At 37.8% G+C, this 14371-nt stretch overlaps 1 long non-coding RNA gene across 1 annotated transcript in view; it reads right to left on the reverse strand.

Annotated features, from left to right (window-relative positions):
• The window catches only part of LOC149068451 (uncharacterized), a 128721-nt gene that overhangs the window by 16314 nt on the left and 98036 nt on the right, over positions 1-14371 (reverse strand). Inside the window, exons 3-4 of the long non-coding RNA XR_016195195.1 lie at positions 13772-13868; positions 1706-1753 (exon numbers count right to left, since the gene is read on the reverse strand). This is a non-coding gene — a long non-coding RNA (uncharacterized LOC149068451). The remainder of the gene's footprint in view (positions 1-1705; positions 1754-13771; positions 13869-14371) is intronic.

Below are 14371 nucleotides of genomic sequence, written 5' to 3' on the forward strand. Positions count from 1 at the left end.
TTGTTGACCTTTTGTCAGTATAATTATTGTTATTTATATCTTTAATATTTTAAAACCACAATTGATAAAAATCTTTCAAAAACCAATGCTACCAGCGATGTCTTCAAAAAAACCATTGTTACCAAAAATCTTTCAAAAAATTACAATTGATGTCCTTCAAGAAACTTGCTATTATCCTTAAAAATGTGTTCAAAAAATGATTTCCACCATGGATATTTTCGAAAAGCCATTGTTGTCAAAATATTTAAAAAAATATATCATTGATGACTTGCAAGAAACCTATTGTTTCTCAAGGGTATTTTCAAGAAACTATTGTTATCAGAGAATGTTTTAAATAAATTTTTATCAGAGAATGTTTTAAATAAATTGTTGTCAGACGATATTTTCAAGAAAGCACATTTCATTTCTTAAGAATGTTTTCAAGAAAGTGTTGCCAGCGATATTTCGAGAAAGTATTGTTTTATCAGATGTTTTCAGCAAAGTATTGTTTTATCAGATGTTTTCAACAAAGTATTGTTTATCAGATGTTTTCAAGAAAGTATTGTTTTATCAGATGTTTTCAAGAAAGTATTGTTTCTTAAGGATGTTTTCAAGAAAATATTGTTTTATCAGATGTTTTCAAGAAAATATTGTTTTATCAGATGTTTTCAAGAAAGTATTGTTTCTTAAGGATGTTTTCAAGAAAATATTGTTTCATCAGATGTTTTCAAGAAAGCATTGTTTCTTAAGGATGTTTTCAAGAAAATATTGTTTATCAGATGTTTTCAAGAAAGTATTGTTTCTTAAGGATGTTTTCAAGAAAATATTGTTTTATCAGATGTTTTCAAGAAAGTATTGTTTCTTAAGGATGTTTTCAAGAAAATATTGTTTATCAGATGTTTTCAAGAAAGTATTGTTTATCAGATGTTTTCAAGAAAGTATTGTTTATCAGATGTTTTCAAGAAAGTATTGTTTCTTAAGGATGTTTTCAAGAAAGTATTGTTCCTTAAGGATGTTTTCAAGAAAGTATTGTTCCTTAAGGATGTTTTCGAGAAAGTATTGTCATCATATTTAAAAAAAATTTAAGCATATTTTAAAAAAATTTAAGCATATTTTAAAAAAATTTTAAGCATATTTTAAAAAATTTTAAGCATATTTTAAAAAATCATTGTTATATAGACGTTGCTTTGCAGAAGCTATTGTTACCAGCGATATTTCAACAAACATTGTTACCAAGGACGCTTCTGAATTAACGGTGATTACCAGCGATATCTTTCAGAAACCATTGTTATTCTTTTTTCAAGTACAATCGGAATGAACCTTTTTCTGAAAGGAGTTTTGAATTTCTCTTCGTATTTAACATTGTTTGGTAAAGCAAGTATTGAAGCAATATTTTAAAAATTGAGCTGATAAGAGTATTGTGTGTTTGAAGAACAAACAAAAAGAAGACCAATCAATTCCGTATCAATCTCTTCAATGCGAAATTTCATACGTTATTTACAATAATCGTTATTATCGTGTTCCAAAAGACGTTCAATCAGCCGAAATAATCAATTAACGGAACGCGAAACCTATTGTTAAAAATGTCACGGAAACGAGAACTCTCCATTGTCGCCTGTTCGCAAAAGAAAGAAAGACACGATCGATCAAAGCCCAGACGTAAACGTGCAACAATCAATAATTATTTTCCCATTGTATAATTTCAATAAATATCGGTCGAACTTACATTAAAAACAGAAATTCTCGCTCTCTCTAATGGATAAAGAAACGACTCCTGAAAAAGAAAATGCAAAAATATTTAATATTGTCAAAAATAAATTTAAAAAAATTTGATTTGAGTATTGTAAAAAGGTAATTGAAATTATGTGCTTAAATGCAACAAAAATTTTTTTTTCAATAAACGGTCACATTTCTCTGATAAAAAATGAATTTACACTATTCGGAAACTACAGGGTGGGAAAAAAGTCCGTAGAAACTTTAAAAATTCATAGAAACCGGAAAAATAAACGAAAGAAAAAACGGTTTGCAGGGTTAGCGTCGCTAGGTCACGGGAAATTTTTTTAAGACGGTGAAAAAATTACTCAAAAACCGCCGATAGGTGTCGTACTCTGACGTTCAAAGAAAAGATACGCAAATAACGAACAGAATGCCTCCAAATCGTTTATTACAGCAGTATGCGTTCCACATGACCACCACCACCACAGGGGGATAACACAGTGTAGGCAAGTCACAAATCCAGCAACGGCAGAGTGCGCAGGTCCGGATGTATACATGACACCTGTCGGCGGATCGCATTTTTCAGTTCCGACAAATTGGATGGACCGGATCGATACACCCAGGATCGTACCGCTCGTACCAGCGCCACCTATCGGCTGTTTTCTTTCCTGTTTAAAAAAAAAAACATTTCCGTGACCTAGCTTAACCTTATATACCCTTTTTTATTTCGGTTATTTTTCCGGTTTTTAAGAATTTTTAATGTTTCTACGAACTTTTTGCCCACCCTGTACTTGTTCACACACTGCTTATCACATTGTGTATTTAACGTATAAAACGTATAAAAACGGTAGATCATATCGATTCATTCGTATGTAAAATACTGTATATTCGGTAAATCATTTGTCACGATGTTCGGTAAATCATTTGTCACGATGTTCGGTAAATCATTTGTCACGATGTTCGGTAAATCATTTGTCACGATGTTCGGTAAATCATTCTGCATATATTTTCGTAAACCACTTTTCAGTAAAATTTGAACATTTTTCGGTAAAATTTTCGCCAATCCTCTCGGTAAATCATACACACATATATGTACATTCCACATATATTTCCTTATATTATTTGCTACATTTTACAGTAAAATTTGTTCCACACTTTATGGTAAAATTTACTCCACACTTTATGGTAAAATTTACTCCACACTTTATGGTAAAATTTACTCCACACTTTATGGTAAAATTTACTCCACACTTTATGGTAAAATTTAACACTTTATGGTAAAATATGTTCTCCACCACTTTATGGTAAAATTTGTTTCCCACCACTTTATGGTAAAATTTGTTCAAATTTGTTCCCCACCACTTTATGGTAAAATTTGTTCAAATTTGTTCCCCACCACTTTATGGTAAAATTTGTTCAAATTTGTTCCCCACCACTTTATGGTAAAATTTGTTCCACACTTTATGGTAGAATTTGTTCACACTTTATGGTAAAATTTGTTCCACACTTTATGGTAGAATTTGTTCCACACTTTATGGTAAAATTTGTTCCACACTTTCTAGTAAAATTTGTTCAACACTTTATGGTAAAATTTGTCAAACACTTTATGGTAAAATTTGCTCACACTTGATGGTAAAATTTGCTCACACTTTATGGTAAAATTTGTTCCACACTTTCTAGTAAAATTTGTTCAACACTTTATGGTAAAATTTGTCAAACACTTTATGGTAAAATTTGCTCACACTTGATGGTAAAATTTGCTCACACTTTATGGTAAAATTTGCTCACACTTTATGGTAAAATTTGTTCAACATTTTATGGTAAAATTTGTTCAACACTTTATGGTAAAATTTGTTCCCACACTTTCTCGAAACATTTTTGCTACATTTTCTCGTAACATTTTTGCTACATTTTCTCGTAACATTTTTGCTACATTTTCTCGTAACATTTTTGCTACATTTTCTCGTAACATTTTTGCTACATTTTCTCGTAACATTTGTCACACTTTTCAGTAAAATTTGTATCAAACTTTCCAGTATAATTTCAATTACAACATGCTGGTAAAATTTTTGGCACACTTTTCGATGAATAATTTTTTACAATTTGCGGTAAATTATTTGCCACACTTTTCAACAACTCATTTGACAAACCTTTTACTAACTTATTTGCCACACTTTTTTTGGCGAGCAATTTCTTCAATTTTTAAGCAAAACTTCCGCACATTTTGCGGTAAAAGAATTTTCACGATTCTTCGGTGAATCATTTCTCGCAATTTTGAGTAAAGCCTTTACCGCAGTTCTGCGTTTTTCTTTTGCCACATTTTCCTGGAAAATATACTTTTTACAATTCTCGGTAAAAGATTTTCTACTATTTTCAGTGAAAGATTTTGTGCGATTCTAAGTAAATAATTTCTTCACAATTTTTGGTAAGAGCTTATCTACGATTCTCGATAAAACTTTATCCACATTGTTTGGTAAAAGAACCTATAAGATTCTCGGTAAATTGCATTTTTTTTACAATTTTTGGTAAAAGATTTTATACGATTCATAATTTCTCATATTTTTAGGTAAAAGCTTTTGCACGATTCTCGGTAAAATATTTCTCATAATTTTCAGTAGAAGATTTTCCGTGATTCGTGGTAAAACTTCTACCACATTTTTCGGTAAAAATATTTTTTTTCGATTCTTGGTTATCACATTTTTCACATATTTTATAATATTCTCGGTAAATAATTTCTCACAATGTACAAGTTTTTCACGATTCTCGGTGAATCATTTCTCACAATTTTTTAGGTAAAAGCTTTTTACATGGTTCTCAAAACTTTGGTCACATTTTATAAAAAATCATACCTTTCGATACCTCATTCAGATGGGAATTGGGGTGTGTTTGGTCTTCAAAAGGTAAAAAATCCCATACGATTCTCAGTAAATAATTTCTCACAATTTTCAATGAAGGCTTCTTCCTCGATTCTGGGTGAAACTTCGGCAACATTTTTTGATAAAAAAATCTTACACGATTCTCGGTAAATCGTTTTTCACAATTTTCGAAAAGCTTTCGCACGATTTTCAGTAAACCATTTCTTACAATTTTTTAAGTAAAAGCTTTTACACAGTTCTGGATAAAACTTTGGCCACATTTTTCAGTAAAAAAAAATCCTGTACGATTCTCGATAAATCATTCTCACAATTTCCTCTGTAAAAGATTCCATACGATTCTCGGTAAATAATTTCTCACAATTTTCGTAAAAGCTTTCGCACGATTCTCAGGAAAATAATTTCTCACAATGTACAAACTGTTTCACGATTCTCGGTTAATCATTTCTTACAATTTTTTAGGTAAAAGTGGTAAAAACACGGTTCTCACTTCAGCAGCATTTTTCGATTAAAGATCCTGGGCGATTCTCGGTGTAAACCATTTCTCACAATTTTCAGTAAAAGATTCCATACCATCCTCAGTAAATCATTCCTCACAAATTATTCAGCTAAAGCTTTCCACAATTCTCAGTAAAACATTTCTCACAATTTTTGGAAAAAGAATTTCCATGATTTTTCTATGTAAATCATTTCTCTCTCTTTTTAGGTAAAACACCACCGTTCTCAGTTGATCATTTTCCACACGCTTTCGGTAGATCACGATTTCATCACCACTCACAATCAAATACAATAAACCATACCGTATACTCCCAAATTCTATTGATCATGATACCGATGCAAAATTAAAATTTCCGCATTTGCCACACAATTCGGTGAATCATCACGTAAATCTTGCAAGTTCTTAGAAACAATGATCACAATCCACGCAACATTCAATAACTAATATTATGAGCGTTAAGGATGAAGAGATAAATATTTAAACATGTAATCAAGTGAGTAAACAAGCAATCACTAATATCCTCTCGATTCTTAGTGTACCAGAGTTTTTCATGGCTAATGAGATGAATATTCGAATTGAAATTTCATTAATTTTATATGAAGACGTTGATTTTCTCTTTCTATATCACGGATTTACCGGCTCCCGTTTCCACGAATCATCATCATGTAACTGTGATGGTGCATAGATTGAATATTTATACAAGATCTTTTATATTAAAATATTGATAATGCGCATCACAATTTATGCAAATAAAATTTATCCCTCCGTTTGGAAGAAACATTTTTCGTATTAATGACGGATTTGGCTTGCAATGGACATCAATTTTTCATGTTCATTCCGCAGGGGATAAAAGGAAAATTTCCGTCATGAAAGATTTCATGAAAGGTTAATGAAATTTGCGCAATTTGTTTTTTCATTTTCTAATGAAATTTTTATGGGGAAAAAATTTTGGGCTGGCTGTGTCGTAGACACGGCCGCAAGTTCTGACGTCAATACGTTTCTTGTGCCTTATGTCACGTGTTAGGTACGAATATATAATGGGAATTACAGTCGAATCCCGTTATAACGAACTCCAAGAGAGACCGGAGAAATACCTTCGTTATAACGAAGTTTCGTTGTAAAGGAATTCGAGGTTTTTGTGCATTGTTCCTGTCAAAACATATCTAGGGGAGTAGAAAAGTGTTCGTTAAAACGAGATTTTCGCTATAACGGTATTAGTAAAAACGAGATTCGACTGTATGTCATTATATCATCGGCTTTGTCGTTGGAATAGCTAACAGACCACGCCAATGCCGTCTATTTTCGTTGTGAACCGCTCGAGATATAGTTGGGGGAAATGTTGTTATGAATCAGGGAAGCGAGCCTGGTCAACACCATCTATAGTGGAAGTCCTCCACGCGAAGCTTGTGACATTACCTTTTTTTTCTTTCAAACCGAGCACAAATCAGGTCTATCGCCATCTATGGGCAATTTACTACCTAGTGAATTGTACCGGAAGTTTAATAAGTGTGAGTACCTAATAGTCTGGGTGCGTATCTAGCGTTGTGTCTGATATTTCAGTGCTGCCACCTATATTTTAGAAGTGAAGTGAGTGAGGAGTAATGATTGAATATTTGTAGTGTTTGTGGACCTGTTGCTCTCTGTGGCAAGATCGGCTCGTATTAGAGCCTCGAAGCTGGGAACCACAGTGAACCAACTTCAGCCGACCACCACTGTGACGCTGGTGAGGTTTTAACCAGGGACCTCGCGATGCGAGTGACTATGACCACTCGACCGCCACAGCGGCTTCGTGACGTCACTGAAGAAAGTCATCTCACCTATAGCTATTGGATATACTACAAAAAAAAAGGGGGTAAAGCGTAGTTTGCGTCGCCCTGAATATCCTGTGGCTATTGGTGAGATGACCTTCAGTGACGTCACGAGTGTTCATAGTGACGGACTCGCATCGCGAGGTCCCGGGTTTGAGCCACACCGTCGCCACAGTGGTGATCGGCTGAAGTTGATTTTCTATGGTTCTCAACTTCAAGTCGCAAATGTGAGCCCCATCTTCCCGTTAAAATGTCTCGCTACAACAGCCCTACAACGCTGCAAATGTTCAATCATTACACTTCACTCACAATTTGAAAAATTAACGGCAGCCCTAATTCACGCACAACATCATATACACACACTAAGACTTTTAGGTACACCCACTCACACTTCCGGCTCAACTCAATCGGTAGTAAATTGCCCATGGCGATAGTTGTTGTGTAAATTGTGCTCGGTTTGAAAGGAAGAAAAACAAAAGTGACGTCATATGAGCTTCATACCGTATTGTTCGTAAATACAAGTAATTCAATGATTTACCGAATTGTTTGTAAATAATTCAATGATTTACCGAATTGTTCTTAAATACAAGTAATTTAATGATTTACTGAATTGTTCATAAATACAAGTAATTTATTGATTTACCGAATTGTTTGTAAATACAAGTAATTTAATGATTTACCGAATTGTTCGTAAATAATTCAATGATTTACCAAATTGTTTGTAAATACATGTAATTTAATGATTTACCGAATTGTTCGTAAATAATTCAATGATTTACCAAATTGTTTGTAAATACAAGTAATTTAATGATTTACTGAATTGTTCATAAATACAAGTAATTTATTGATTTACCGAATTGTTTGTAAATAATTCAATGATTTACCGAATTGTCCGTAAATACAAGTAATTCAGCGATTTACCGAATTGTTCGTAAATACAAGTAATTTAATGATTTACCGAATTGTTCGTAAATAATTCAATGATTTATTAAAGTGTGCGTGAAATACTCAGATGATGTAGAAGATAAGATTTACCGAAGCGTGATGAAATTATTGGATGGTAACAGACAGGCTTACCGAAGTGTGCGTAATGGATTAAGTGATTTACCGAAGTGAACTGAAGTTGTCAAATGTAAGATTTATCGAAAAGTATGCATAAATAATCCAATTATCCACCAAAGCGTATACGAAATTGTGTGTCCGATCATTTCAAATAAGTTTTACCGAAGCTTGCTGAAATTATCTGTTGGCAAAAATAAGGAGTAAGGTAATAAGTGCACTTGAACATTTTAATGGGAACGATAAGGTTTATACCGCAGTGTATACGGAATTATCCGATGATAGAAGATGAGGTTTTTTAGCGAAAAGCGAGCATAAATGATCTAATGAGAAGAAATAGAATTTACCGAAGTGTGTGCCTGAGAAACATAATCAGCTAATGGAAGATAAGTCGTCACGCGATTATCACGCCTCCACTCGTTTAGATGATCTGGGATTGAGAATCCCAACGCGTGGCCAGACCGAGAAATCTATAACCGACTGACGTTAGAAACGGGCCTCCCTTGTCAGTGGCATGCAGAGACGCACACCCGTATCCTGCACACGCCAACAGTGTGAGAAAACACCTACCACAAAAAAGCCCTTTTCGCTCAGACGCTTTTTTTCCGGTCTGGCACGAGTCTCTCGTACTTGCGGTACAGTCTTTGTGCTTCCACAGCATATCCATCTTCAGTAATGTACATGACATGCATAAGTGTATGCAGACTCTGCGTACGGGAAGGCTGTATAAGAGGCTGAACCACCGAGGGTGTGTATATATAGGAAATGGAGGGGGGGGGGGTCTAGAAAACGGGGTTCTATAGGAGGCTGAATCACCGAGGGTGTGTATATATAGGAAACGGGGGGGGGGAATCTAGAAAACGGGGTGTCTATAGGAAACGGGGGGGGGGAGTCTAGAAAATGGGGTGTCTATAGGAAACGGGAGGGGTTGAATGCCCACATCCGCCCTACCGCTCATGCGAATAATTCAGCTGTTTCACTGAACGGAAAGGGCAATCGCCCCCCGCCCCATCGCTCTTAACCGTGTGATGGAACGCATGTCCGTCTTTTCCTGATTCGTGAAAACCAGGAATTCCTTCCTTTATCCAACGATAGCAACGACGATAAGTGGCATAACCGGCGCTTTATGCTTTCAACGGCAGCGCCACCTAGCGGTGCGACCATGCATTGTACGACGAAAAAATTGCTTGTTCAGTTACCTTTAAAGCAAGGGTGCTCGACCTTTTGGGGCGTGCGGGCCACTTGAGTCATCTGGAAATATGCCTCAAGATCCCTCAGGTGATCTGAAATTGTGCCGCAGACAACTTGAGTCACCTGAAAATGTGCCGCAGACAACTTGAGTCACCTGAAAATGTGTCGCAGCCAATTTAAGTGATCTGGAAATGTGCGTTAAGAATCACTTAAAGGATCTATAAAATTGTAGCAAGGGCCGCTCAAGTGAACGACTCTTGTGTCATCGGCCGCTTAAGTGATCTCGGAACATGCCGCGGACCACTCGAGTAATCTGTAAATGTGCCTGCCGTCAGCCACTTGAGTAATAATTTAGAAATGTAACCACTTGTGCTATTTGAGTGAAATGTAGGTGCGCTACCGGCCGCCAAGGCTGTCTTAAGAGCATCGTGGGCCCCCCTGGGCCAAGTGGTTTTTCTAAGGCCCTGCCTCTCAAATTCTCAAAAAATTTAACTACCTCTAATTTTTCTGAGGCCCCCTTTTCTCTTGAGGCCCCCCCCCCCCCTCATGGTAGGCCCATGCGTTAAGACGGCACTGCCGGCCGCTCAAATGATTTGGGAATGTGCATGGGATCGTTTTAGGAATCTGAATATGCACCGTTGGCAACTAAATGATCTGGAAATGCGTGATGGGTCACTTGAGTGATATCATAACATTTTGTGGCCCACTTGAGTAGTTTGGATATTTGTCACTGGCCACATTAAATGGCTTCGAAAGCCTCATTTTACATGTGTGCCTTAAAGATTAGCCTGTGGGCCCTGAATCACACTGTATTTTTAGTTTTTAATTATTGGCGAATACTTTAATCCAGGGGTTCTGAAACTGTGTGCAGCGGCACCCTTGTGCGCCTCCGTTGTGTTTCCTGGTCCCACCGCTTCACGGCGCCCCTGACAAAGCTTTTTCGAACAGATTCTTTGTTAAACTGCCCTGGGGGGACACCAACAACCGTGCGTAAAATAAGACCATAATGTGCCAACAATCACCGCGAGTCCCACCACAAATCAGATAAATTCGATGTCCAAAACGTGAATGACATTAGCTATATAAAACCTCTGAGCATCTAATGATTTTTTTCCCCCCCGAAGTCGGTGGCGCATGCGCAAAGATGTCGCAAAGGAGTCATTTTGACACGGGGTGTGAGGGGGGGGGGTGTGTGAGGAAAGTCACTCGATTCCGATTGGACCATCTTATAAACACTATCCTTTTATGTGTCGTGGCGGTTGTTGTTGTCATGTTGTTATATTAATATTCAACGGCAGAGAAAGAAATCTGCCATCCATTTGGTGTGTGGCGACACTTCCGTGTCTCCCCATGTTTATGTAAAAAAATAACAATTTGTTTTTGTTTGGGAGGATTGCGTAGCAACACGATGGAAATTGACCATTTCAAATATGGCCGTCAACTCCCCCCCCCCCCCCCCCCAATCTTACTACACACACACACACACTTTCTTGATGTCTTGAAAGGAAAATATAATGGTTCGAAACGAAGAATAACATAATAAACAAATTCGTATTCCGGAAAATGTCAAATATTTCCATATTGCTATTCCCCCCCCCCCCATGAGTATTATTGCAGATATGGGATATCGAATAGCGACGGCAACGGGATTTATGATTAAACTTAAAAAATAGGAGGCATTATTTGAAGACAAAAAAATTGAGGTAGGTTGTGTCATAGACGCGCCCGCAAGTTTTTGACGTGAATACGCGTTTTTGTGCCCTGAATCATTGGAATAGCTACTAAACCACACATGCACCTCGTTCATATCCCTCTGCGGAACCTCTAACGAATTAGTACATGCGGGAATGTGCGAACCTGACGTGAAGTTTGTATCTGTGTGATGCTTGTTATGCGTAGTGCTGCCATCTGCCACCAGTTTTTCTAACTATGAGTGAAGTGGAATGATTGAATAATTTATCGTTGCGTGCTGGCCTGTTGTTGGCTCTCTGTGGCGAGACTTTTTAACGGGGAGATCGGCTCGCATTTGCGCCTCGGAGGATTTTTTGGAATAGCTGACAAACGACCCCAATGTCGTCTACTTTCGTTGTGAACTGCTCGAGATATAGCAGAAAATTATTTCTTAGGGATCAGGGCAGCGAATCCTGGTGCCCAGAGACAGGGAGTGATATTGAAACCGGATTTATATCATTGGATGCGCCCTTTGCAATGTGCATCTGACGATACGGTATCATTGCTTTTGACTTGCGTTGCGTATTTCTTGAGATATGAGCGTTCAATGAATTTCGTCACGCAACTTTTTTTGCGAATGCTCCACTGTATCCTCGGATGATTCAAAAGACGTACGCATTCCCGTCAAAATTTCTTTCAAAATGGAGTCCGGTGACGATTAAGGTCTATTCTTTGTTGACCATGTGTCGTGGTCATGCACCGGAGAAGCTTCTATCAAACATTTTGCCTTTTACAGGGAACCCTTGAGATTATTTCTACTGGTCTAGGGGACAGTTCAAGCAGCGTCCATGTGCTAAGGAATGGTCTTGAAATAATAAACCGCTCTCTAGAGCAATGTTTCTTAAATTTTTTTTGCCCGTGGGCCCTCTTTGAACCATATTTTTTTTTCTCGTGGCTCCCCTGTCTTACCCAGAGTCTTCGACCCTCATCTAGAAGCAAGATCCTTTATAAGAATTGAATTGATTTTTTCAGTGAATTTATACTGAACAAAAATTTTGCAAAGAAGATTGGCCTCCAGACCACTTTGCTAGAATTTATTGAGCTCTCCGCTAGTCCGAGTTCTATTCAGGGCCGTCTCAACATCATGAGCCCCCTAGGCAAAGTGATGCTATGGTAGTTCCATACTTAGCCGGAAATAAACAGCCTACATATTTCCTACTTATTTTCAAAATTTATTGTACTATACAAAATATCATACGTTGGGGTCACTTATGGACATGAGACCCCCCGGGCATGATCCCTCACAAGAGTGGGACTGGACTGCCAGAGCTGCAGCCCGGGACCTGACATGTTTTTCCATCATTTTTTGTTTTTCACACAATAAATTTGATATAGAGGAGGGTTCTGTGAAAAATCTAGCTGGGAACCTACTAAAAACCCTATCCTAGAGAACCTGCTGCAAAATGTAGGCGATGAGGCCCAGGTGGGTTCTCGTCCTAAGACGGCCCTGGTTTTATGGGTGGGTTTTGTTGGATCCTGTAATTGTATAGTCACTAATATAAAAGCTTCATTTCTTCACACCTTAATTTTTCTTCTCAGCTCTCTGCAGCCCTCCAAACCACCTGTTATGGCCCCTTTCTCCATTTTCTTCCGTGGCCCCCCTGAAATATCCCAGTACCACTAGGGGGGGCCATATGGCCCCCGGTTGAGAAACACTGCTCTAGAGTGTTTCAAAAAAGAAGTAGCACGAAAGAATTGCCAGAATTATCCGCGGGATGTGTTCCATCCGAGTTTGTCACTGGATGGTCATGTTTCAATTGTCTTTCCTTTCCGGTTCTGGATGTCTTTCTGATAGAAAAGAATAAGGTTCACAGAGCAGCACTCGCCGTCGAATTTGTCAATCTAATCAAACGATCACAATAATTTTCCAGGGACATCAATCTAGTCTTAAGATCAATCTATTGCCAACGATGTCGATCCAACCCAAGTACCAAACAATTGCCGTTAATGTCGATCCAATCCACGTATCAAGCAATTGCCGTTAATGTCGATCCAATCCAAGTATCAAACAATTGCCGTTAATGTCGATCCAGTCCACGTATCAAACAATTGCCGTTAATGTCGATCTAATCCAAGTATCAAACAATTGCCGTTAATGTCGATCCAGTCCACGTATCAAACAATTGCCGTTAATGTCGATCCAATCCACGTATCAAACAATTGCCGGGAGCATCAATCAAATCCAAGTATGAAGCGTTTGCCATTGTGGTCATTCGAATCCAAGTATGAAGCGTTTGCCATTGTGGTCATTCGAATCCAAGTATGAAGCGTTTGCCATTGTGGTCATTCGAATCCAAGTATCAAGCTATTGCCGTTGATGTCAATCCAGTCCGAGAATCCAGAAATTTCCAGAGATATCAATCCAGTCCAAGAATCCAGAAATTTCCAGAGATGTCAATCCAATCTAAAGATCAAGCAATTGTCACTCATGTCAATCCAATCGAAGGATGAAGGAAATGCCGGGGGATGTCAATCTATAAGTAGCCCAAGTATCCAGCGCTTTCCGGGGATGCCGATTCAACCCAAACATCAGGTAATTGTCAGGGATGTCGATCTAGTTCAAGGATCAAACAAATGCCAAAGATGTCGATCTAGTTCAAGGATCAAACAAATGCCAAAGATGTCGATCTAGTTCAAGGATCAAACAAATGCCAAAGATGTCGATCTAGTTCAAGGATCAAGCGATTTCCGAGGACGTCAACCCAAGCTAAGTAAATGTCGCGAATTTCCGTCCTATATCCATTGTTCCAGAAACATTTCCCAGATCAAAGTTAGGAAATGAGCTGTAATGAGAAAACGGCACTTCTGATTCAGCTATATGATGCTTAAAAGTTAAATAAAAATGCAAAAATCCAATCCATATTCATTAAAAACCAATCACGTACGTGAATTAGAATTTCATTATTGTAACTTACCAACGGTGTCAAGACTGTAGTGGCCATTGTATTTGCTCCCTGCGATTTTTAGCTTGGAGCTCCTCAGTAAAAGTCAGCTCATTTGCATAACTGGGGCCTATAAGATACAAGCACAAGAGAGAGAACAATACATATAAATTATAATATATACACAAATGAATTCAGAGCTATACAGGGTGTTTCAGAAGTAAAAATAAAAACTTCTAAGAATTTGGACCTCACATTGCAGTACGATTTCAGTTTGACTTTGGCGATCATCATAGAGCCGAAGCTCGACGAAATGTTTCACATTTGGCGACAAGATATCGAACGCTATGAAAAAGAGCGAGTGCTCGTTCGTCTTTCGACAGTCGTATCTCCGAGTTGACGCATGTGTATACGGACCATACACAGAGGCGTATGGTTTTGCCGCCAGCGAGCGCTGCTCGAATTTTGCCGCCCCTTTCTCTCCCATTCTAGCCTAATTTTCTTGAATCTCTTTACTTGAATTTGCCGCCCTGTCCTATAACCAACTCTTGGCTTCCCTCCCACTCCTGCAAGTACACCCGTCTTTCTAAGTCACTCTTTTGGTCATTGTCATGCTCGCACATTCTATAAGTC

This window comes from Pholcus phalangioides, unplaced genomic scaffold (assembly GCF_987345545.1).
Source record: "Pholcus phalangioides strain wild (caught in Gottingen) unplaced genomic scaffold, Ppha-v1.0 ptg000027l_1, whole genome shotgun sequence".
Lineage (NCBI taxonomy): Eukaryota > Metazoa > Arthropoda > Arachnida > Araneae > Pholcidae > Pholcus > Pholcus phalangioides.